At 39.0% G+C, this 26,341-nt stretch overlaps 1 protein-coding gene across 1 annotated transcript in view; it reads right to left on the bottom strand.

Moving 5' to 3' along the window:
- The window catches only part of EEFSEC (eukaryotic elongation factor, selenocysteine-tRNA specific), a 157,870-nt gene that overhangs the window by 3,236 nt on the left and 128,293 nt on the right, over nucleotides 1–26,341 (bottom strand). The window lies entirely within an intron of this gene.

Here is a 26,341-nt window from a genome sequence, read left to right on the forward strand (position 1 = left end):
ATAAGTGACAAATCAAAAATTAAAATCCTGAAAAAAAAAGTGTAGCTCCATAGGCACCAGGGGGTCTTGAATACCTTTGGTCCATTACCTAGGCTGGCCAAAAATCCGCTGCTCAATACACCACAAGCTAAAGCAGTGTTTTTTCTGTCTAAAGCACAATATATGCTAATGGGTTATAATTTTTTTTAACATGGTCAGTCCTTCAGAGGATCAGAATTTGGGGGAGCAGAAAGACTGGAAGTTTAAATATTATGCTTGAGAAGGATTTAAGTCTTCTGTGTTTTCAAAAAGCAATATCTGCCATTTTCTTCCTAAACAGTTGGGGATTTATTTACAATTTTAATGTTATTTTAGTTTGTCACATTGGTGACATTTCAGATAAGAGAGACAAGGTAGTCAAGTCCAAATAAATGCTGCAAAACAGGGGAGATACTGCTCTTTAGAGACTGCCCTTGAAGCCTTTTTTCTTTCTTAAAGCAGATGACTGAGAACCCCTTAGAAGCATATTCAATGCCATTTAGCTGCATACTCCAAAATGTAGTTCTCAGGCATTTGGCCAGTTTCAGTTCAGGTGTTTTTAACCTGCGGTATCACATAACCTTATCTCAAACACTTAATCAGCTTCTCCCACCTCATTCTGAAATTCAGAGACGGAGTCTCATATCATAGCCTGACAAAAAGATTGAGATACTTATGATTTACTGGAGACAGGAGGTCTACAAGCACAGGTAATTTGCTCCATTAGAGTAACATCTATAGGGAGGGCATTTACAGCTGATTGTGGGGACTCAGTACCAGAGCCACCTTCTCTTCTTGCTATGTCAGATAGTAACTTGCTCCAAGAGGCATCCATAATGTACTGCAAAGAGGAAGTGGGAGGACGCCACAGCAGCGAGAGAATAGGAATAGTGCTACAGCAAAACTAGGACACTATCAACCATCCCCCTTCAACTGCTATAACGGGCATTCTGAAAACACTCCCAAATCCTTGACACATAGCGTTCTAACATGCAGACCACTCACATGCTCCACATTATGGGGATGTGAGGAGAGTCAGATGCTCTCTCCAAACACTAAGGGATGTGGGAGCATGGGAGAAAAGGAGCACGTTATACAGGTAAATAATTTTTAAAGTACTTGGCCTAGAGTTGGGGAAGTCAAATGTCATGCAGCGTTTGCATACATTCTACAAGACCTCCTGCAATGGATATGAATAACGAGTAACAAGCTATCTTCTTCTATCTTCAGATATTGGGATATAAAAAGCAACACTTATTTCACGTGAAAGTGACTAGATTAGTTTCTCCCCAGTGGCTGAGAAGTTTGATGATAATTATCCTTGCATATGTGAGATACAATTAATCAAGTTAGATAATATGGTAAGACCTGACTTCATACATGTGCTATATGCCTCCTCTACACTGTATAATTGTTTTTGTTGTTGCTGATTTAAAAAAGAAACCAAACCCTAAGTGCTGTCCACATAAAACCTATTTGAAAAATCTACTTGCATTACAACCAACTTTCACCACTAAAAATGAAAATTTCATCATTTCATAGAAAGTACCTTCTTTTACATTTGGAAGTAGCTAGCACATGCTGAATGCTGGAAACAACAGCAATAACATTAGAGATGGAAAGAAATATTAGCTCATTCAGTCTAGCTCCCTGCCTGTGCAGGATTTGTTCCCCGTTGTACATTTTCCACTCTTTTAACGGATTCCGTTGCAAATGTCCCTAACTTACAGGACTTCCTGCACTTCTCCAGGGAGACGGATTACTTTTTGGACTTCACTCAGTTTAGACAAAGAAACTAGACTGTTTAGTTTCACTTTGGTTACTAATCAATTTCCCTTTCTTGGTCTCATCACTAATATTATGTTGCTGCTGCTGGAACATAGCTACTATTAGGAAGATATTTAAATTCAAATCCTCTCAGAAAGGCCCATTTTCATTAATTACAAAAGATCATGAAAAATTTCCAGTTATATTACTAGGTACTGTAAAACACATTTTAATTAAAAAAAATCTAATATGGGGGGTTAAAATATGACAACAGTGGCCAAAATTTTCTATTTTGGGTGTCAGAAGCTAGGCAACTAACTCCATATCCATGAACCCTTCCTCTTGACTTATATACAGAGTTTAGCACAACAATGACACCGTCCCGACTGAGGCGTCTGGGTGCAATCACAATATTTAACATTAAACAACAGGAGTAGGTAAGTGGCTTGATTTTCAGAGATGCAGTACAATTACAGTTCCCAATGAGCTGAGCATCCATAATTCCCACAGAAGCCACTGAGAGCCTGGGAAGTTCAGCACTTTTGAAAGTCAGGCCCCCCCCACACACACACACACCCCGCTTCCTAACGTTAAGTACCCACATTTTAAAATATTTATTTCAAGTAAAAATGATGAAAAAAATTAGAATGGAGCCACACAGAGTGTAAAGAACTACAGTGGGGAAAAAAGGCATTAAAAAAAAAAAAAAAAAAGCAATCTCCTCTCCAGTCCCTCCAGAAAAAGTGAAAAAAGAGGCAAAACTTTACCTCATCTGCAGTCTCCCCACCCATTCGGAATCAAACAAAATATTATGTGCAAGAAGAGTTAACATAAGAGATGGAAGAATGTGGCAGTTCCTACTAGTGAAAACATGGGCTGCCAGCCAAATGCAGCCCAGGTATTATTAAACTTGCAAGGTATCTAAATTACTTAATCAGATCCCATGGCCCTCATTCTGCAAACAGATTAGGTGGCTGGCATCATACCCTGACAAATGGCCGTTGCTATTTTTTTCACTCTGGTGCCAGGAGGTCTATGGGCTGAAGAGGCTCTATGATACAGAGCAGCACAAAGGAGCAAGCAGAGGGAGATAGGCAGAGAGGCACAATCTAGGTTTCATCTACCTCCGTGGATTTCTCGCATTACACACAATGCATACTTTACATTTTACAAAACCCAGGAAATGAAGGAAAATATATCTGTCACCGAAGAAGACATCAGCCCTTTAATAGCTGAAATGAAGGATATTTTTAGATGAAGCTCTAGTTTAACTTACTTACATTAAGGGTCTAATCTCTCCTGAACAATGACTATGTTAGCTTGAATACATAGTGAGAAATCTGTTCCATTAATTAAGTGCTGCCTGTACTAGGATTTGTAGCAAATGTTAATAGATTTTTTTCTTTCCTCTGTTGGACAATTACTTTATTTTGCCAAGTTGCTAATGGATTAAATTGAAAAGGTTTGTGTGTTAAAAAAGACTTTAGCTTCAAAGTTCTAACAAGCACCTTGCCCACATCGCTGGGAAATACCTACATATTAATGTTATTAATGGGTAGTCCTCAGAGGCATAGTAGATAGCTGAAAGCTTAGCGAATTCATTCCCACCCATCACCTGCCTTCACTACCAAGTATATAACATAAGTCTCCCTGCCAGACTTTATTTAAAATGTATTTATACTGTAGACTAGCCCAGGTTAGAGAAGGAAATATAAACACGATAGTTCTTAAGTCCTTGCATTCTTTTAGGTTTCATTAACTATTACTACTCTGTTGTAAATACCATGTCAAGACTCATATAGTGACTATAGGATTCTTCTATTTTAGCAAGGACTAAAGGATTCATCCCAGATTGTTTATTTCACAATTCAAGAAAAATGCAAACTTTGCAAGCACACTTAATTGAAAAAAAAATCTCACCAAGAAAATTAATTTCAAAATCTCAGAATGGTTCACACAGAAGAGAGATAAAGATATTTTGTAAAAATTTAATATTTTCAAAAATAAAATCTATTTTTGGCTTAATTTGGGCTACATTAGTTTTAAACATATTATTATAGATCGGATTTTTACAAGTGCACATACAAAAATTCTTGTTTAATTTGCAGCAAATGTATAATCACAACAATTTGGTATGCAAATTACATGTAATGACATTCTCGGCTTGTATTTCTTCTTCCTCTTCTCCTATCAAACACCTGATACTTAGTATCTACCCAATCCGAACTGGCCATAATCCAAAGGCTGCTCCAAATAGACTTTTAAAGTCCCCCTGATGCTTCATTATGGCATGATCATTTTCTTCTTCATACCTACCTGATTACTCTAATTGGGTCTGATCCAAAGCCCAGTCTAGTTAATGGACCTCTTCCCATTTATCTTCAATGGTCCTTTGAATCAGGCCCATAGGGAAGAGATTACTTCATTGCTCCTATCCTGTAGTCAGGCTAGCAGGTGCGCATTTCACCCCAATACTGCTCTGCAACTGGACCAATTAACAGATGCTGGAAAAACAGGCATTCTTCAGATTTCCCCTCCTCTTTGAATACAAACAGAAATACCATTAAGTAAAAACAAAACAAAAGTAATCCTCTGCTGTGTACAAGAATTCATGTAGGGTTCTTTATATGTTCATTTATGATTTAGGTGCTGACTAATACAGATCAAACAGGTGGCAAACTCCCTCCAGAACTCAAGTGTTGAGAAGGTATGTGAGGAATGAATGCCAGTTCCTCCATGCAAGCGATCCTCTTTCTGCCTCCTCAGACCCCCCTTCCATCTTGACCCACTACCTAACTCAAATCAATTGCTTCACTTCCACTTGATTATATTCACTCCTCCATCTCCTATCCCCACTGTGGTGTATTTTTTAACCCACTACCTGTAAGTTCTGATTCTTTTTGTTCTTCATACCCCAGTCCACAGCTTCAAATCATCCTTTACCCCATTCATCGCTCCATTCCTCCCATCTACATAGTCTATTGTCCTCCTGTTTTCTGTCCTTTTGTTTCACTGTCTTCTGCTCCTCATCATTTTCTCTGATCCTGAAAAGGTCTCCTAAGGTGGACTCTGCTATTTCCCCTGTGTGCCTAGCTAGAGAAGAGAGTAGCAACCAAGGCACTGACTAATCACAATATTGCAACAGGTGCAACAATATATGTCTGGGGCATCCCTCTAACTTGGTCAAATAAGAGGAAAATGTATACAGCTGAACTTCACACCTGCCCTGTCTCTGAAAGAGGCCTGGGTGCTCCCTACATTAAGTAACAGTTCCAGTTCTTTACCGCGATGACAATTACAAGGACGCCCAGGTCTGATATCACATCCATAGCTCCTTTCATGCTTAAAGATCCCCAAGTGCTTTATACACAGCATACTATGTCAATATTACAGTTATTGGGGTCCTATAAACATCTCAGAAATAGTAATCTCTGCTTTACTGGAACATAACTGCCTCTGGTTGATGCAACAAGATGGAGGGTCAGCGGGTTCTACACCAGGGTGGGGTCGAAGAATGTGAAATTTGAATCAAAGAGACAAGGGCAAGCATTTACATTTATATTTCATGGGAACCTTAAATGTAATCTGAAATACCTGCTCACACTGACATTGTCTATTTTAGAAAAATTAGTAACCATATTATAGGAGCTACTATTAATGCTCAACTACACAAGTAATAGCAGCTGCGCAAGGGATACCGTAGATAAGGCTCAGGTGTTTTTATCACCATGTCATAAAAACCCGCTGTTAGCCAGAGCCCTGACTACACTAGTGGCTTAATACTGGTGAATCTTATGAGCTGTTACTGGAATATGGGTATTACTTTTTCTGGTGTAGGTACACTTATCAGTGTTAGAGCCTAGCTTTGATTTGTTGCTGACATCTGCAAACACCTTATCTGATTCCATTCTGGAATTCACAGCAATCACTTAAGGTTCAGGAAGATGGAGACACAGCTTCTCACCATTGTAAAGAAGAATGCCCTATTGGCTTCTTTGTACATTGTGGCTAGAAGACTCAGCCAACTGCAGCCTCTCAAATGTGAAGGGATGCTGACTGAAGAGCATAAACCTAGTTAATTAAACCAATTTAGTTCTGGAAGTAATTTTTATCTGAGGCAATTTTAACCTTTAAAACATAAGGATGGACGATCACATCTTCCTCAATGGGAAAAAAGTGCAAACCCCTAAAAGACGCAAAGGGTTAGGGATAATTCTTACTCACAATGGATTATTCACAACAGCCAGTTTTCACAATTTAAAGATTTCCTTAAATTGAACCCTAACAGACTGAATCCTCAACACAGCACAAATGAGTGCATGACTGCATCAACTGTGTTGCAGATGGAGACTATGAAAGCTGGCATGCTTGAGAATCAGAAATAGGTACAGCCCCAGACAGTAGTTCCCATTTTACAGTCTGATAGGGAGAGATGGCTGTGTGAGAGCGACTGAAAAAGAAGCAGCATGTCCCCATGATTATTGCAATGTCTGATCAGCACGCAATCAGGCAGCAGCAGACCAAAAAAAAAAAAAGGCAAATACAGTACAGTACTGTGTTAAACGTAAACTACAAAAAATAAATAAAGGGAAAGTTTAAAAAAGAATTTGACAGGGTAAGGAGACTGTTCCTGTGCTTGTTTCATTTAAATTCAGATAGTTAAAAGCAGCATTTTCTTCTTAGTAAAGTTGCAAATTTGTATTAGGTCAATGTTCACTTGTAAACTTTTGAAAGAAAAGCCATAACTGTTCAGAGTTATGAACTTCCATTTCGAGGTGTTCTAACTCTGAGGTTCTACTATGCATAGTACCCTAGTACCACATCAGAGACCTAGAAACTATAGCCAAGCTTGGTACTCATTTGATTAGTAATAGATGTGGACTTCACTCAGATGCTACTTACACTCCAATAAAGGGGTGCATAACTTTTAAATTCAGAACCTGTTTATCACTTTCAGCAAGCATTTTGTTTAGAACCCTGTGGCCCCCCTCCTCCCCTCACACACACACATTTAAAAAGCTCTCTCTACAATTGATGGCTCAGCAAAATGAAGCCATGTACCACTGATGCAAAATGTTGGTCCCCAGAACCCCATTACATACCAGGAGGCACATTTTTATTATTTGTTTAGTACCAACAATGTGCTAAGAGTACAACACACTGAAGTCAGTCCCTGCCTTGAAGAGCTTAGAAATTCATTTCATCACCCCTGAAATGACTGATTGAGTTCAGAGTCTGTTTTGCCCACGTCACCCCAGAAATAAAAGGATGACTTTGCCATACCCTTGTATTATGATTGAGAGTACAGGCAATAGAGCAAAAAGGGCAGAGATTTTACACACCCCTTGCTTCAGCTGATCTCTGGTGCCATTTGTGTTTATCCAACTCTTCTCTATATTATGCTATTGTGTCTACACCTAACTCTTAAATTATACTCATTGTTTGCTTCTCCAGGCTGGGACCATTTCTTCCTTTGATTGCAGTCATTCTAAGAAGCCCATTCCGCCCCCATCCCCCACCCCCCAACACACACACACACACACACACACACAATCCCAACAAAGAAACAAATGGGCTTTGACAGTGAAGACCCATCTTTTTGACACTGTCAGGAGCAGTGGACTACTCTATTACTAAAGTACTGTAATACTGTGCCCATATGTACGGTAATAGGAACATGGGATTTGCACACAAAATGAGACTACTGGACCATCTACTTTGGTATCTCATCTGTCAATATATGATGATTCAGAAGACACAAAGAGGAAACAGTAATACACCAAGCCGACTGTGCAATACTGCAGAGGATTGGGTCAGAATTCTTTACCCATATAAGGGACTAACACATTTTTTGGCCAGGGTTGGTCACGCTGATTTGGACAGGAGATTCCCACTGGAGCACATCAACTCCACTTCTAGGTACTCATCACCATGATGATGAGCACAGTATAAATACCAAGACAGATACAATAGTTGGGCATAGAAATTAACTTAAGAAATAAGGGATACCCCTAGTCTTTCCAGCCTCAGAAGCTCCAGATTTGAACTTCAATTCCTTTAACAGCTTTAACAAATGTTTACTTATTTAAATCTCCTGACAGTTCCCCTGTATTTCAAACTCAGACATTCTTTCCCCACTTCACAGGATAACACTTTGCAAAGACAAACACCCTCTTGCCAGCCCTCTCATAAGACCCTGTTGGAATTTCAAACCTCCAAAGCAGATTCTGTTTTTCTCTTCTGCTGGGCAGGAAAAGTCCTCAGGCGGGAGGCAAGCACATGTGCTGCAGAAAGGCATCCTGGTAATTTAATGAGTGGCAATATTCCCTCGGAATCAGTATTGAATTAAGGCCACATACAGCATAGTACTAGGGGTCTACACGCTGCTACACCCGCGGTGATGAAAAATCTCATAGCACTTTTCAAGATAGGCTGCCCCAGTGTCCTCACCAAATCCTGACTTGGGTAATTATATTCTGCTTACAAAAGCTAAATTACTCTTGAAGTTTCAACTAGATACAATATCACTCATGTCCCCAACTACTGTACAGTTTTGCTATGCACTGCTGAACAGCTGCTGTGTTCCACCCCTGACCATGCTGCATTTCAGCAGTGAGTGAACCCTGTATATCAATTAGTTAAGCTTGTGTGCAGCCTTCTGGAATGAAAGACATTATTATAAGAGTTATTATACTGGAATTGGAATTACCAAGTGGATTTCATTGTGGTCTTCTGATTATTAGGGAAAGAGTTGCTCTTTCTTGATCAGGAAGAAAGAAGCTGTTTTAATTCTGGAGACTGACCTAGGTGAAGCTCAGGACAAAGCTGTATTTGGAAAACTCTCACATAAAGTTGGACACAACCCTTTCATGCACAGTGCCAATTCTACACAATGGTTTGAACTGCACTCTCTGGCGGTCCTTAAAGGCACATTTTGTATCTTGGCTTTCACTGCTAGCAATCAAGAAAGAATTCAAGAAAACAAAACTGTTTCCCAAGCACTGTTTGCTGGTGCCATAATTAATATAATCAAACAATTCCACAAATTGCTTCCAATTGCTGGCGTCCACTTTCATGTTCAGAACCAGACTTTCAAAGAAGGGCCCTTTTTGTCCAATACCCCTACAGAGGTAACCCTTGGTTTACACAGTGGTAACAAGGCCTCACTAAATAGTACAGGGTAATTTGTACTGTAATAGGTCCCCAAGGCACCATGGACACAATTTGAAATGCCATCTAATTTTTCTTTTTTAATTAACAAGCAGTTACTATATTTAAATGACAACACAAAAAAGTTCAGAGGGGACAATGTGAAGGTTCCCACAGCTTGCTGGGGTCTTCTTAAGGTCAGGAAGAGTTTTATGGGCTCAATTGTACAGGGTGGGACTATTTCTTTAATTAACTCCGCACCCTCTGTGCATAAAGTCAGCATTTTGATCCATACTGCTAAATGGAGCTCAGGTTCTAGTACTGCAAGCCCCATGACCAGAAACGTTTACAATATTTACCATCACCTCAATGATTTCTGGCTGCCCTTCTCCCTCCCCCGCCCAACAGAGTCCTTAATTTACCACATAGATCAAGCACGGTCTATAGAGTGTGCATTCGGTGTGCCACTCATCCACAGGTTTACTGGTCCAAGCTGAATCTGCAAGATGATCAGTGTGTGTAACTCAAAGACCCCAAATCAGTGTAGCACCATCATTATGCAGATCATCAAAATACAATGATATAAATGCCAAGATCCAGCATCAAAATGTGATTTATCTGGAAGAATATTTACACACTGGTGAACTGTGTAAGCATGTGGAGTCTGCTGCCCAAAACACTGAAGCGGGACAGATTTTTCCATCTCCTCACTCCATTGTGCATTGAAATTTTGCTCCTTAAAACCCCACTTAAACCACTCGAACGAGCCACATTTTATTCACAGAGGCTGCCAAAATCGTATTCCAAAGGGCAGCCTTAACTTCTGCACCCATCGAGCATCTTTTCCAGCCCAAATTCAGACCCCTGATCTAAGAGTTCTTCTGTATTTCTCTGCTGATTAGTCTTACAGGGTAGCACATCCATTCACAGTACAAAACAGGGTCATGTTTTCAATACACTAAAAATCTCTGGCCGTCTCATACTTCATAACTGTCAGTGTGCTGCACTCTGTGCCTATCTGTTGACAGTGGGACAGACCTTAGATCTTCCTGTTCCAGAAGTAGGCCGGGTTAACTTTTGGGAACATGGAGAGGCAAAGAAGAGAGTTTATGGTGGTTTATGCCTGGCCCGTTGACCGTGCACTATTTATTTGTCTATCTTGTACTGTAAGCTCCACAAAGCAAGAGCCATCCGTTTTGAGTGTTTGCAAAATGCTTAGCACATGATGAGCACTACTGGAATGAAACAAAACAAAATAACGAGGACAATAATATTAATGTGAAGGACGAAGCTGCAGCATGATGACTACAGGGACTCTTGACAAGACTTTGGCAGTAAAGAAATTATCGGCTGATCAGTTCTAGCTTCACCATCATACTGGGAAACATCCCAAGTTATTCAAAACAGCCAAACAGGGAACACAGTATTTAAAAGACAAAATTCAGAAGCAATTGATCAATATTATTTCAGCCGCTGATATGCATTTGTTCCCACTTTCCATGGGCCTGCTTGGTGATCGGAGCACTCCTGCTAAAGTAAGACTGACCTTGTGTTAGTTTCTTTTAATCAAACATCATTGCTGTCTCATATATCGCTAGCCAAAAGGATTTAATTAGTAAGATAAATAGCGACAGTAAAACAATGACAATAAGCCATAACTTGAACTTTGCTGTTTGCTTACTATCCAGCACAGTATTTCTGCAATTTAATAGATTTTGTGCGCTCTTGTGATAGCTCTGGTGCTGGAACAGGTTTTGAAACTTGAAAATCCATGCTACTTACAGGCCACAAGTCAGCCATGGAGCTAAAAGTCTGGTGTCTTTATCTGTGAGAGTTCTTAATTCTGAAGCCCCAGCTGCACTGAGTTGGGACCATCTTTATCTCCTATGTGGGTGTTTTGAAGCTAGAGCACACACTGGTATGGGCCAACAGATGCCTCAATTGACATTAGGTCAATCCCAGCACCATAAAGAAATCAATGCCTCTGCTCTGCACTAGGATGAGGACAGGAAATCTGGTTTGAATTCAACACAAGAGGCTGAAATTTTATCAGGGAAGCCTAAATGAAAAGCAAAAAAGTACAAATACACAATTTTACACCAGCCTTTCAGAAATGCATACAAGGCAGAAAAAGTTCAAGTTAGCAGATCTAATACAGAATCAAAGGCAATTTGTTACAAAGCAGCTTCAAATCAAAGTGTTAGATCTGCGGACCCATAATTCTCCCATCTTGCTTGCAAGTCTTGATGTGGATAGGCACCACAAAAAGCCAGTTAAGCTGTCCCAACTCCACTGACTTATCCCAGGCATCTGCTACTCAGTGCTGGTCCAGAGTTGAAGTTGGGCGATATTCATCTTCTTTCCCTGGGCTCCATTTTTAAAGCAATCCTGAACAATGGGACTTCAAAAAAAAAAAAAAAAAAAAAAAGAATAAAAAAGTTATTTAAAAAAAAAAAAAAAAACGGATAGGCAAGGGCCTTTAATGCGATTAGTAGGGAGAGGAAGGGAGGATAGCAGCTTTTTCTTTTTTATGTTATGTATATTGTGTGTAAACAAATATGCAATTTGCTTTAAAAAGATAAGGTGATTAAATTTTTATCAGGCTTGTACTCTGTTGTCACCACAACAAAGAGAATTAGGAAGAGGAAAGAAAGGCCTTTTTATTTGAATTATGCTCTTACCAGAGGTTCTCCACAGCACAGCTGAAAAGCCACTCAATGTTCTCCAAACAGGCCCTTTGATTGCATTTTATTCAACTTGTTTGCATTTGGAGCAATCGAAAGGAAAAGAACGCTCCACATTTTGATGTCTTAATGTTCCTTAATACCTTCTTTAATTTATATTAAGCTTCTTAACTAGGGTGATGAATTCTTCAAAAACAATAAAGACCTAGTACAGAAATCTTTCACACAACATGAAAATTGAAATTATAATGTATTCATGGCTTTTTCTGTTACAAAAAATATTTAGAAGAAAGATTTAAAGCATACACAAAAAAATCCTGAAGTTGTATGAAAATGACTTGATCAACAGAACTAGATGAAAGTTCAAACTAATTATTAAAAGGGAAAGAAAACGGGGGAGGTGGAGTGGAGGAAACCATAACGGAATGTTTTGTTACTATAAAGTTTTCAGTCTTTTAATATCCTATAAATTCCTTCTCTATTACTTTCTACAAAAAAAGGACTCTAAATCTTTGCATTTTTGTTTTACACAGAATAAATACGAATGTTTGCCACCCCGTCTCCCCCATTATTATTAATCTTCTTTCCTACAATGGATTTTAAAGTTTAAGCTTCCACGCTCTATTTCTATCTTTTACAGAGGGCCAAAACCAACAATGCACATTTAACTGGTGGACTTCTTAATGATGCCTTGAAATGCCAACATATGCAACAGTTTTGCAGGACTTCTGTCTGCCTGGGTGAAGTTTCCAGACTGAGTTGCCATTCACAAGTGGATCTTAGTCAGATGGGAGACTGGGTTTATAAGAAATGCAAGGACAATGTAGTAAACATGGTACTAAAAGAGGCCACCCAAAGGACAAGACTCAATCGGTTTGTTCTTGCATGTACTGCATGTTTTCCAATTATAGTTAAAGGAACACTCTAAAAGTGCTTAGCCTACAACACTGATTATTTCCCCCATGTTGAAGTCTTACCGTATAGGATCCCACTAATTTATTTATTTTTAATCTTTACAGCAGCAATCCATCATAGTCCATATGTTCCTAGCAAGAAACCATTAGGTTGGCATAATCTCAATTTAGCTCTTTTTCCAGAATGTATCTACTGGTTTACACTTGTAGTTTTTTCAGTATTTGCTGAGAACTACAAATATATATATATATATATATATATATATATATATATATATATATATATGTGTGTATACATATTATATGCATACACACATAGGTAACACCCTGCTCACTGATCCCACTCCATAAAGAAACCCCCACAACAAACAAACAAGCAAGCAAATTCATGGTATTGTCCAATTATACTACAACACAATGCCTAGATATTGCACTGTACTGATTTGGTGCATTAGAAATACAGTAGGAGACACAAACTTCCAAGATACTCCCTATCCCTGAACTACATCAAAACACCCTAGAAATTCCTCAGAAAGAAGCATGTTTGAAAAAGAACATGGATTTGTTATTTTCTGTCAACATTCACTGATAGCTCACCTCCGTTGCGAGTTACACTTTTATGTTAGCTTCCTGGAAAGCTGAAATTCAAACCTTATGACAAAGCTTCCTCCATTTATTGAGTGCTTGTGAAAAATCTCGCTGAGCTGCTATAGCAGTCAACTGGTCACAGTAATGAAAACAACACTGGGTAGATTTAAAAATTGTATACTATATTTTTGTAATTTTAAAGAGAAACAATGCTGACCTTAATCCAATAAAGTGGGATTGTGCCATGGAATCTGTATACTGTCTGGACTAAAATGACACATCGCCCCTTCCTAAACTGAATTGGACACATGCAAGCGCAGTAGCATCAAACTAATGGCTCAAGGCTATATGTGGTCTACTGCAGCAAAATTTACAGCCTTCCTTGAACAGTACTACTAAAGTTAGAGTGGGTGTTAATGAGAAGGCACAAAATAGCTTTCCAACCAGAGAAGGTGGCAAAGGCCAACTCCTACCCTGGTATCCTGTCTGCTCTATGTAAATCCTGCAATCCTTATCTCTGTTTTTCCAAGAGACAGTAGAGAGGAGAGAGAAAGATGGAGCATTATTAAAGTAGAAAGCTGTTCAAGCACAACAATCAGTTTTGAACCAATGAAGTCTACAGTACATATATCTGCCCAGATTTTCATTATTGGGTAAGCACATAATTTGCCTGCACAATCACAGTAATTGTGCATGTAATCAACTAGTTAAAATTTTAACTGGTTGGATGCAATTATGAAAGTTTTGGCCTTTAAGTATCGGTGATGCATGAATTTTTATTAAAGGAATTTTGTTTAAAAAACCCATTCAAAGAAACTGATTCAATAAGTCAGTGAAAGATCAAGGAATTTGCTCTAATTGCACCTAAGATAATTTAAAACAAAGAAGTCCACAGGCATCTTGATAGTCCACGGATTTTACCATGGTTGTGTGGTATTTTTCAACAGCTAATTTTCCTGCATTGTATTTTCCAAAAGTCAGCCACTCTGCTCCACCCTTCCAGCACACACCAGCTATCCAAGAATCCTTTCTTCTTTCTTGCTTGATTCTCTTTGTGTACCCAGCAAATATTAGTTGAGTCAATCTTATAACCAGTATTTTAATAAGAATGAATCTGCAAAAGACATTGGAAGTTTGCAAAATTGGCCCCTAGATTGTTTGGAAACCTTTCCCACAATGCTGGTTCAGTATTGCCCATTTCAAACATTCAAAAATTATGAGACTTGCTTAAAAATCATGAGACTTAAAAGAAATAATAAATGTTGGGTACTTATTTTCCTTCTGTGTTTTGGAGCCCTAGGGTTAACTTTGTCAACCTTTTCTTCACAACCAAAGCGGCTAGAAATTTACTTTTATTTTTTAATCAAACGTGAGATTCTCACAGAGTAACGTGACTCCAGTAGTTTCAGCTTTAAGGAAATACACACCTTATATTGTGCAACTCTTGATAAAATCTTGAGATAGCAAACTAAAGGGTATACTTCCTTCCCTTATCACATTGTTCCTGGCTCCTGGAGACACCGATGGCTCCACAATTAATCAAGTACAACGTCAGAGAATATAGTACAGTCTTCTATATCAGATACTGAGTTTGCAGAAGACTGGTTATGTTCTTCAATGACAACTTCCACTAAGCATTGTTCCCAAAGCCAAATTATCTTTCACTTCCTGAAGTTTCCAAGTTCTAAAATACTTCAGAAATACAGTGTCTGTAGTGTGCATGATTCAGAAGCACTAACTGATGGTAAACTATTCAAGTTTCTAACATTATGGTACCTGGTATGAGAGGTCCATGCACAATAAACGACCCGGTCTTGCAAGATTTCCATAACTCATCTTAATGAAAGTTCCCTGAATGGGAGGCCTGTGGGTTTAGACCCCCTTTTGATGATTAGAGGAATAATGTTAAGGGCTAACGCTCTGGTATGCTGGTACCATCAAGTTCTAATAAATGAACCAGTGACCTTCTGAACCTCAACTGGATTGAGAATATCTCTGCAGTTCCAAAACACAAGCCCATTTAGAGTGTCATTGTAAAAGACAGTAATTAGACTGGTATTTTGAGTGAGCTCAGCAGAAGGTAGCATTGAAGGAGAGAGAAAATTAGATTATGAGGGATGTAACGTGACCAGTCAAAATATACAAACAAGTTAAAAATAAATTAGTCTCATTACCAAAACCACAAGGGCAGCATCTCGCATGGCTCTCACTCAAATCATTTAAAGCTTTGTTTATTTGATTAAGTTTGGGTCCTGGCATGGTCCACTTCATGAGCAGGGGTTCCAATGTCTTGAGATTTATTTTCTTGCTGGATAATTCTCAAACATTTGTCTTGGGCTAGCACTTCAACGTTTGTGGCACCCTCATCTACTCAGACTCAACAGATGACTATAATCCAATCTATCAGCCAGAAATGCCCAGCCAACCTGTCGGTCAGACCTGACACCTCACACCCCTCCTCTGACCATCAGCCCCTGCCACTAACTGTAGGGAAACTATTTGGCAGTGGCTGAATTGCTTTTGGAAAGAAAAGAAAGTTCCAAACAAAATCTAGAAACCTCTTCCTAATTCAGTGAAAGTCTTGCACTTTCTGGAGAGGTGAATCATCGACAGGATGAAACCTGTTTCCATTGCAACAGAATTAGATACTTCAGCAAAGAAACAAATATATTTCCTACTTGACCATTTGTTTTTCAATGGAACACTGCAGGAGAACTGTGTTCACAGTTGCAAAGGTTGAGAGAGGAGTTAGATCACTTATAAGCATCTCCCTTCAACTGGCCCAAGAAAGCGGTGGCACACAACCCTTTCCCCATATTCTTGGTTAAGTTTTGCCACATATAAAATCCCTGAGAAACGGAAGGAAATGAAGGGGAAAAGTGAAGATTCCTGGCTTCAGCAATATTCACAGTCAAATTAATTTTTTAAAAACCTACTCCACATTTTCCTCCTTTTTGGCTTCTCTCATTCGCTGAATGATGATGCTTCAGTCACCTTTATACTCCATAAAAACACCTAAAACACTTGCAATAAAAAACACCATGTCCCTTAAAACATCAGTCTGTGGTTTTAATTCCCTCACCCCTGGTTTGGCTTAGTTGTCCTGATGTCTCCACATGTTGATGAGGGCAGGGCTGATCAACCGCAGGCTCCTCTGCTTCCAAACTCAACCAAGAAGCGACTTACAATTCCAGCACTTGTTGCTGATTTTGCAGCAGAACCACGGGAATTTTGTGCATTTGGGGGAGGAGAGTGACTACTGATACAGTCCCAGTTGATAAGAGCTTTCCCCCCACGAGAAGTAACAACAAAGGAACTGCTATACTAGATCAGACCTGAGGTTCATCTACTCCTGTATCCTGTCTCTAACAGTGGCTAGTACCAAATGTTTTGAGAGGAAGGTGTAAGAACCCCACACTAGACAGATGTGAGATAATTTACCCCTCACATTAGGCCTGATCCTGATATCTAGGAGTTTGAGATTGGTTTAAGCCCTGCAGCATGGGGTTTAAGCCCTTCCAAAATTGCTATAGTCATCAATGATGATACCTCTGGATATCCTGGATATTCTTTTTGAAACCACCTTTAATCCAGTTGAATACTTCCACTTCCCAACCCAAAAACTCTTTCTTAGTTGATGGTTGGCAATGAGAGGTGAGACAGCCAAAGTCTAGTTGCATTGATTGATCAGTATGGAGAACTTTAACAGCCTACTACACTGCCATGCAAAGGCATCTGAATTCAATTGTCCCCGTCCCCCCCCCCCCCTCCTTTCTTCTTCCCTAGACTGCAAGAGATTGCAAGAGTGCATTTAGACACTAGAGGAAGGCAGTGCTTCATGTCACTCATCAGTGACTCCTGCAGCTGATGGAGAGGCAATGGCTCCAAAGTAGAGAGCCAATCATCTCTCCTAAGCAGAAAGACGGCAGGCGACTTGAGTTGCCATAAAGCCAGAGGAAATCGTGGACTCAGATTTCAACAAGAAATTCCAAGGGGTACCCTTATACCCTCAGCCCATCATCATGGAAGGTTTCAGCCTTAGCTTTCCTAAAGTATGAAAATAACCCTATTTTAGCCTTCCAAGATTATCATGAAGGCACAAGATCCACTCACCCACTCTGTACCACAATGATGATAGAAAATATATAGAACTTGTGGTCATAAACAGATATATTACTCACTTTGGGTGAGTGGAATTCTGCAAAGCTACTGGTCCAGGACAAACTATTTTCAATTATTTTATCAAAATCTACATGGTTGAAGTTGTATTTCTAGAAAAACATCACACTATGAACAGCAACAAAAGCCTTACGAAACATGGAGACCTCAAGATATACCCCCCCTTGCTTGTAAGTTGAAAAGAACTGGAGAAACAGGCCTCAACAATATTGTCTGGAAACATTTTCTTGAGGGAAGAATGTGTGTAAGGGTGGGCATGGCTATGGGAAATGAAGAAAGGCAAACAAGAGGTTAGTAACTTTAACTATCAAAGTGAGAGGGAGAAATGAGAAAAGACTGGTTTCAATTCCTTGCCTCAAAAAACAAAAACTGGTCCCCATCTTCTAAATACTTACAGCCAAAACAGTAAATAAGATAATTTGACTCCTTCTATGGGTGTAAGAATAAAAGTCAATTCATAGACAGCAATGAATGCTTCTTTTAATTACTGTATTTGGCACATAATAAATGCTTAAGATTATTTCTGTAATGTCTAAGAAGAGGCATGTAACAAACATGAGTTTTATGTATGTTTCATGTTTACAACAGGTATTCTTTGAACCACTGTATATATTTTACAAAACAGGCAACAGCTCTCATATGACAAATACTTGTATGATTCATGCTGAACTTGAGAGTCACGAAGTATTCTTTGGGTTAATTTCATCAGCACAAAAAAACCACTTAACATTAGAAGAACCTATAGGTCAGCTTTGCTGACTTTTAATAATAGTTTGTGCTCTGTGCTCTGCAATCTAAAATTATAATGGTCAGACTGCACTATTCCCACCTTTTAATGAGTCTATTTTAATATTCCAAATATATACTACCTAAATTTGTATACTCTTTAACAGTAGTTAATCTTCAATTAAAATACCTAGAGCAGAAACTAAGATAACTGTTTAAAAGGTAAAATCTTATTGACAAAAAATGGTATTCTACATATTGCCTTTTTTAACTCTGCATATTAAAAATGTCATTTTTATGAGTTGAAAAAAAAACTTCAAGAATAATGAAGGCTAACAAAAGACTGAAGAGCAGTAATTTAAAAAGCTCCATATGTAGCATTCTGATTACTGTATCAGTCCCATTTCCATAACGAAGGGAGGTCACCGAACTGCTGCCTGTACTTTCTGGTGACAAAGAAAGGGCAAAGAGGACAGAGTGTTTTCAAAGCATCATCCCTCAGGAACTAAAGGTGGAACAAGAAGTCTCCTGCAGTACAATATGTGGGTTTCAATGTCTGCACTTTTCTGGAGTAGGGTAACCCCAGCTCTGGTGGTCCCTGCACATGCACTTAATTTGGAAACAGCTGGGTTCAAAAGTTTATCCTCACTTTTTGACCTGCAAGAGTTTAGTGTGTGGGAGTGCACACGAGTGTATACATCATACCACACAAGCTGAGGATGTGCAGCCACAAGATACTCTGCGTGCACACGTGTGCATGCAGGACACTTTGCATATTTACAAATGCTGTAACTTGTATATATTATCCAATATATATCAGGCACATACCATGCATTGTGTAGGCATTCAACATACGAACAGCCAGCCAAGAAAAGGTTGCATTTTAGAGTTCAGTTAGTCACTAGAGTCTGCATTTATTTGCACTGTTACTTTTTTCAAAAGAAAACAAATAATAGTCAACATATGCTGCTGATTACAAAACCACATATTTGGATATACTTTCCATGAAATATGCTATGCCAGCACAACTTCTGTAGCTGACTAGACTAGCATCATATCCCTATCTACCTTAAATATACCATAATGATGTATGCATTAGCAACAGATCTGTTAATTTGTTTGTTTATTTATTTAATCTATCCATTTATTTATCAATATCTATTTATTTATTTAATTTATTATTTATAACATGCATGGTATCTGAGCACCTTAGACTGGCAGATGCAGAGAAACGCAAATACAAGTACTATAGATATAATAGCTAATTAAAGCTGCATCTCTAGATGTAGTGGGGCTGGGTGATTTAAGGTACTAAGTAGGGCACGGGAGGACCAGGGACCACAGGGAATCTCCGAGACTCAGACAGCAGTAGTTTTACTTACAACATTAGTGGGAAAGTTAGCAGTCACAGACCTTGGAGAAGAGTCCGATCTTGTGATTCCTTTGTAAGTGTTGATGTTATCACCAACACTCTCAGCAGATCATTTTTTTGTACTGCTCTAAGGCATTAGTGACGCCTTAAGCTCTTGGACAGGAAGGCCAGTATCGTGAATTCAGGTCTTGACAAAAAAGCAAAAGAGGAACCAATTTCCAATTATTTTGTTTTTAAATTATTTGTTATTTCTTTCTTGTATAACAATTGTGTTATTTTGGAATCTAAAGCAGTTTGATTACAAAAGCTTTCCATTTGTAACATGAAGGTTTTATATAATATTGAACTTTTAATAATTTGTAACATGCAGTAAGTATGAAATAGTGTTATAGTAAAGACAAACAGAACATATAATGGATAAACAAAGGGTGAGGGAATAAGGGAGAAATGGAACTAGGGCTCAGATCTCATTGTGACTGGTAAAAGAAATTGTAAATGAAACAAGCACATTCTGTTATTGATAAATTTGTAACACTTCATTCACACAGAGCTACACAGAAGTACTTTATTTTTCAAGTGTTTCAAATATAATGGGGGGGGGAGGGACACTGAGAACATAAGACAAACCAAACAACATATGTAGACATTGCACAGATATAATTGTGTAGAAAAGTTGTTTAACAGAACAGCCCATACATTAGCTACTGAAAACAGGAGTTGAAACACAACTCAATGCCCCGGGGGAACATTCTGCACAAAGACCTTACAGAAGACAAATCTATGAAGACCAGACTACTTGACCAATGTCAAAATATGTGAGTCTCACTCTTCGAAAGTCCCAGGGATACAAAGTGAAGTTATCGGTCATAGCCATTATATATTTCAAACTTTCATAATGACCCAAAAGTCCTAGCTAAGTGCAAGAGTTTTCCAGAGGAGATGTTTTACTTCTGCACTAACTTCCAATCCGAACTCTCAAAAGAGTTGCATTTTTTTTAAAATAAAGTAAAGTGTTTATGCCATTTCTGTAAATTGAAAACAAATGATAGAGCTTTGGAATGGAGGAATTAAGAGTAATCCAATAAGCAAAATTACGCAGTTTAGTGGCAATGTAATAATTGCAATGCCCAATACTATAGTTGGAGAAAGCATTTCTAGAACTGCTAGCATAACACCAGCCAACTAGCAGTTTCAATGCTACCCAGTGGTAGTGTGGAGAACAGCACTTTTTTTTCTCTGAAGAACAAAGATGATACCAGCCTAATAGTGAGGAAGAGAGATGGTGATGATGCTTTTTGGGTGGAACCTGGACAAGAAGATAATATTGAGTCCTCACACTTCAGGGAGGTCACTGGGCTAAAGGCACGGCACAGGTGATTCCATCAATTTCTGTAGCGGATTAGCAAAACCAGTGCATTTATACTCTCAACAGCGAGCCAGCTTCTGTACTCATTTTTACTAGTGTAAAACTGGAATAATTCCATTACCTTTAATGAAGTAACTCCAGATTTTCAATGAATCTGACCCATTAACCGCAGGAACATAACTAACTTTTCATCATTACAAAGAGAGGGACTGAATGCTACCTTATACCATCCCTTGCTCTGTGGTCCAATTTGCTCTCACTAAAGCAATGGACTGGGACTCAGGAGGCCTGGGTTCAATTCCTGACTCTGCCACTGGTTTGCTGAATGACGTTCAGCAATTCATGTCCCCCGTGCCTCAGTTTCCCCAGCTGTAAAATGGGGATGATACCTCCTTTGTAAGACGCTTTAAGATCTATGAATGAAAAGCACTATATAAGGGCTTATCTACACAGTGAGTTCATGTGCTCTACAAGGATGTGATTTCTGAAGTGCACTAATCTGGTGTGCATAAACTGGTCTGTGCAGACCCTTCTGGTGTGCACTAAAATTTCCCTAGTGCCACCTTTAATGTGCACCAACAGAGTCTACATGGACTAATTAATGTGCAACACATTAGTGTGCTTTAGAAACCACCCCTCACAGAATGCATCACTCCACCATATAGACAAGCCCTAACCGCTAGGTATGACAGTATACTCCCAATTATCTGAATAACACGGGGTATACGGATTTTATTCAGATAATTGGGAGCTTCAATAATCAAGAGGGCAGGAGCCATTCAGCAACAGGGTGGCCTCTCTACAACTGGGGGCTCCTTCTCCAACTCCTCACAGTCCTGGCTGGTCTATTATCTGAACCTCCACATTACCTGAATCTCTTCCTTGTCCCCCAGCATGAGATACATGGGGGAGAAGGAAGGGATTCTGATCAAGCGGATAATAGGGTTCGGATAAACAGGAGTATGTACTACTATCTGACTATTATAAATCCATTTTTAAATTTGCAAAGTATCATGGCTGGGGCAGGAACATTTGTCTCTGCAGTGCATTTTTAAAATTTTTATATTTAAATACATCAACAGCAAACATCAGTAGAGTGATCTGGATAATTTTTGATTTTGCTAATTTTAAAAAAGTACTTAACATTTTCTTGGAGGAGCATGGGATTTGGGAGTTGAATGTTACATCAAATATGCTTTTGTTAAAAGCTGTTGAACAGGAACATTGCTTATGGTCACAACAAACTTTTAAGTCAAATCACAGGCAACTAAGGGTCTCCTGTCCTCTTTCCACGACCTCCAAGTCTACCACAGAAGGCTAATTATTTTAGAACAAAATATGAGAAGTACATTCTCTTCCCTAGAGCAATATTTGTTCATTGTTTCACTTCCACTTAGGCCTCCACAATATGAATTCATGTCTGCAGTTCCCATGTTCTCACCAGAAAAATGGTGCTCGGTCAGTATCATCACCACCACCACCACCACCACCACCACACACAAAAAATAATTTTTTTTTCAAGTCGAAAGGCTTATTATGTCCTTCAGAAGCATTAGCCTTGGTCAAGGCCAAATTCAGGCTAGGTGTCAAAGAAAGTTTAGATACACAGAGTTCAAAAGTCTACTGTATTCATTAGTGTCTGGGGTTTGTACAACTTTCTCAATTTTCCTGAACGCTGTGTTTTCCAAAGTTCCCTAAAAGTAATTTGCTAGCTTACTTAACTATCTATATTCTTGGTATCAAGCAAAAAGAAAATTCTTTACCTATTACCAAATTTTGCTCATGAATTCTAAACCTGGCTTCGACACTTGCTCCCTCTGCAGCCTTGGACAAGTTATTCAACCTCTTTGTGCCTCAGTTTATCCCATAAGTAGATTCTGAAAGAAATTTACCAGCCTGTTTCAGGTTTGTTATTTCAGGAAACATGTTAAAAGAAACTTTGGTACGTGCACGGCTGTAAAATTTTGTATTTTCCCCCAGAGGTTTTTAAGAAGAGGATAAAACCTTGCCATTAGTTTTGTTTTTTTATAATTTTAATCTTAATTGAAAAAAATTACTAACAACAAATGGTATACAACACCAAACATCAACTGTCATTTCTATTATGTTAAAGGTTAATGGAAAATGTCTTCTAGGGACCTAGCCAACACTCCCCCCCCCCCCCCCAAAAAAAATCATGAATGTGTTCCTTTTCTTGCACTGTAGCAGCAATTAATTTATGATGTGGACCTGATCCCTCAGTTGCCTCTGGAGTTGGGATTTGAGCTCTCAGCACCTCATGGGTTTGGGTCCAATATTCCCAGAACAACCATTACCACCACCAACTATGTTACTCATAAATAAGGAAACAAAACAAACAAACAAACAAGCTTTTTCATTTGAAACGTGGGGCCAACCACCATCACCTTTGTCAGACAGAAAAAGCACACAATTGGCAGGGTAAGAATGGCTCAAATTTTAACATTTTTCAATGTTTATATTAGCAAATGCACATAAAGTTTTGAAGAGAGAAAATACTGTAAAATTCTAACTATTTTCATGTTGTTAGGAATCTATCACAAATAATGAAGGGTAAAATAATAAAAAATAACATTTACAAAAAACCGTCATGTTGTTGCTTTAGCATCACAATCATAAGGATTATTAGAGATGGAAGAGACCTATCACCTGGTACTTCTCCAAGCGAATGCAAGATAGTTCCTTAGTATACATTTTTCAATAATATTTTCCAGATTAGTTTTACAAACTTCAGGCAGCGCTTTCTTCTGAAGACTAATCCACAGTCTAACAATAACCAGGATGGGCCAATATACTTTTATGCCCTATTTGCAAATTAATTAATTTGTAATGATCAAGTGCCTACGGGCAACCTGATAACCAACCCTAAATGTAACAGAAAGCAAAAAGTTCCAGAGAAAAAAGATGGTCTTGCTAAGGCACTGAACTGGAGCTCGGGAGTTCTGTTCCCAGCATTGCCATAGATTTCCTGCGTGACCTTGGGCAAGTAATCTAATTTCTCTGTGCCTTGGCTCTCCATCTGCAGAATGGATATATCACCACCGCTGTGAGGTAGGAAAGGAAGAGGGTAAATTCATTAATGTTTGTGAAGCACAGAGATACTAGTGTGAGGACTGCCATTACCCAATGTATAAATAAATAAATGTTAAGAGCAGGAAGGGATAAAACTATCATAACCCCTAAGTTTTAAGGCCCCAGAAAGAGTCTGCCACAGCTTTGCCCAGAAATATAATACACAGGAACTTTGGCACATATATAATATATAGAATTCCAGAGTCACTGACCATCGTAAACCCAGTCTCTCAACTTCTCAGACCATTATAACGGGATGGTCAAAGACCAGACTAAATTATTTATGAATTTAAAAACTACACTTAAATCTACTTTTAATTCATGCCAAGTATCAGGTGTGACAGTTTTAGCTCCGATTTATCACCATTAATACATTTATAGAAAAACAGCTTTTCCAAAAAGTAAATAACTTCTCCATCTAAACTGTAATAAAATAATACAATTACATGGGGAACTAGATGGCTCTGAGGATTGGGACTGGCTAGGGCTACAATTACGTCACATTCATTTTTACGACAAGTCCCTAAGGTAAAGGCTGGCGTAAAGGATAGAAGTCCTGGAAATACAGAAAACAAAAAAATCTCAGGCAATATTTTGTACCCTCAATAATCATGATTTTTCTATTTTTAGCACAAACAACAAGAACAGTGCATGTGCTATTGAATAGTGAGTGGTTTAGAACAAGAGTTCCCAGACTGCAGCTGACGCGTCAAGCTCAGCCAAATTTTCTTTAAAAAGAGGGATTGCTTGTTTTTGAAAACATAAGGATGGAACCCCATGGCCCTTTGAGGAATTAAAGCTCCTACTGTCTGTTCTGGTCTTGTGTGTTATCCTGAAGTTCCTGTTCTGTATTAATCACCCATGCCATCTAGGTTTGTTTTTCACTTTGGAGCTCTCAATGAAGTTTGTTGCATAGTTTCCCATCGTACATCCACAAGCTCACAGAAATACCAGCAAATCAAAATCCTGGATATTTCTTAAAAATGCGAAGGTCATAAAAGAAATCCAAGACTCATGACGACTCCATCTTTGGCAATGTGTTTCAGAGTATCTACTGCTACTAGTGGCATTGCTGCTTTGTGCATAAAAAGGACATCAGTCTCCAGCACCACTGATCCAGAACCTAAGAACTATGTCATTGGTTCAGATTTAACCAAATCAATAACGATAGACCTGTTCAGTTGCCTATGAGAAGTGAGTTAAGCATCATACTTCAGCTCCTCATAGGGAGATGCCACATCACAAAGATACCCACAAAACTGACTAGATTTAAAACTAAATTTGGCCTATTTGCTGGTCATTACGGAAGAGGCCAAGGACCGAATCACCTCAAACTGTATGTTGTCACTCCTAAGCTGTACCTACACTAGAATTTTCAGCCACATCAAAAACGGTCCACTAGAGTAGACAAGGTCAGCCGAGTTGAATATGCCATGCTTTGTTGAAAGGGGGGCTGAATGACACACATTGTCCCTCTACAAGCTACACAAATGCAGTGGACAAAAATGTCTTGTGGGACGGGGTTGAACCTGTGGCTATTCCAGTATGTGCCTGCAAGGTTGACCTCTAGTTAACACACAAAACAATCCTCCATTCTGCCATAGGTAGGTTGTTCTATTCAACTGGAAAATTCTGAAGCAACTCAAGAGTCCAGTAATTGGCTCACTCCAGCCCAGCCCCAGCCTATAAAATACCATGAGTAGCTCAGTGATTCAGCACTAGGCAGAAAATTCCACAAGCTACTCAGAACTGCAGAGTACCAAGTCATCAGTTTCACTTCCTAGTTGCAAACAGCTACTCTATTCATTCTGCAGAGAAAACCTCCCCTTCCCAAGAAGAATTAGGAATGACAATGGTTTCCATAGATACTCCAATGTGACAATAGATTGCTGCTGGGGAAAAGTGTGATCAAAAATAATCTCATGATACACAGCTGTGCATGCGCATGACAGAGAGAGAGAGAGAGAGAGAGAGAGAGAGAAAGAAAGAAATACTATAAATTCCTTTCAGCCCCTAAATTCACCTCTGACAAGAAGGGGCAGAGGGTGTGGAAACTGGGATATGGGGAATAAGTGGCACAAAACATTGATTGGTGGGGGAAAAACCTCTACATTCAATTCTTGGACCCACTGAATACCCCAAATTGCTCCCTCAGGGCAGCCAGAGTGCACCCACTCTTTGGGCCGGGGGTAGACAGGGAAGAGAAAGCCGGCGGTGAAATTCATGAAACTGCTTCAGCTGCAAAATGATGAGATGAAAAAGCATGGCTGTTCAAACTATTGCTCCCATTCCTCTCTGAGTTTTACATACAGCATTCCTTTGTATCACCCTGGCTGCAAGCCCACTGGTCTCACCACTGATTGCAGAGTCACACTGTCTTGCTTTATGTTTGGAGGAATTCATTGAGAAATAGCATGGAAATTGCCAGGACAAGCCCAAAGTGGCACCAACCTATACTAGGATTTTTAACTAGATATTTTAACAGTAA

This window comes from Emydura macquarii, unplaced genomic scaffold, assembly GCF_026122565.2.
Source record: "Emydura macquarii macquarii isolate MOO-44397 ecotype Brisbane River unplaced genomic scaffold, CSIRO-AGI_Emac_v2 contig_968, whole genome shotgun sequence".
NCBI lineage: Eukaryota > Metazoa > Chordata > Testudines > Chelidae > Emydura > Emydura macquarii.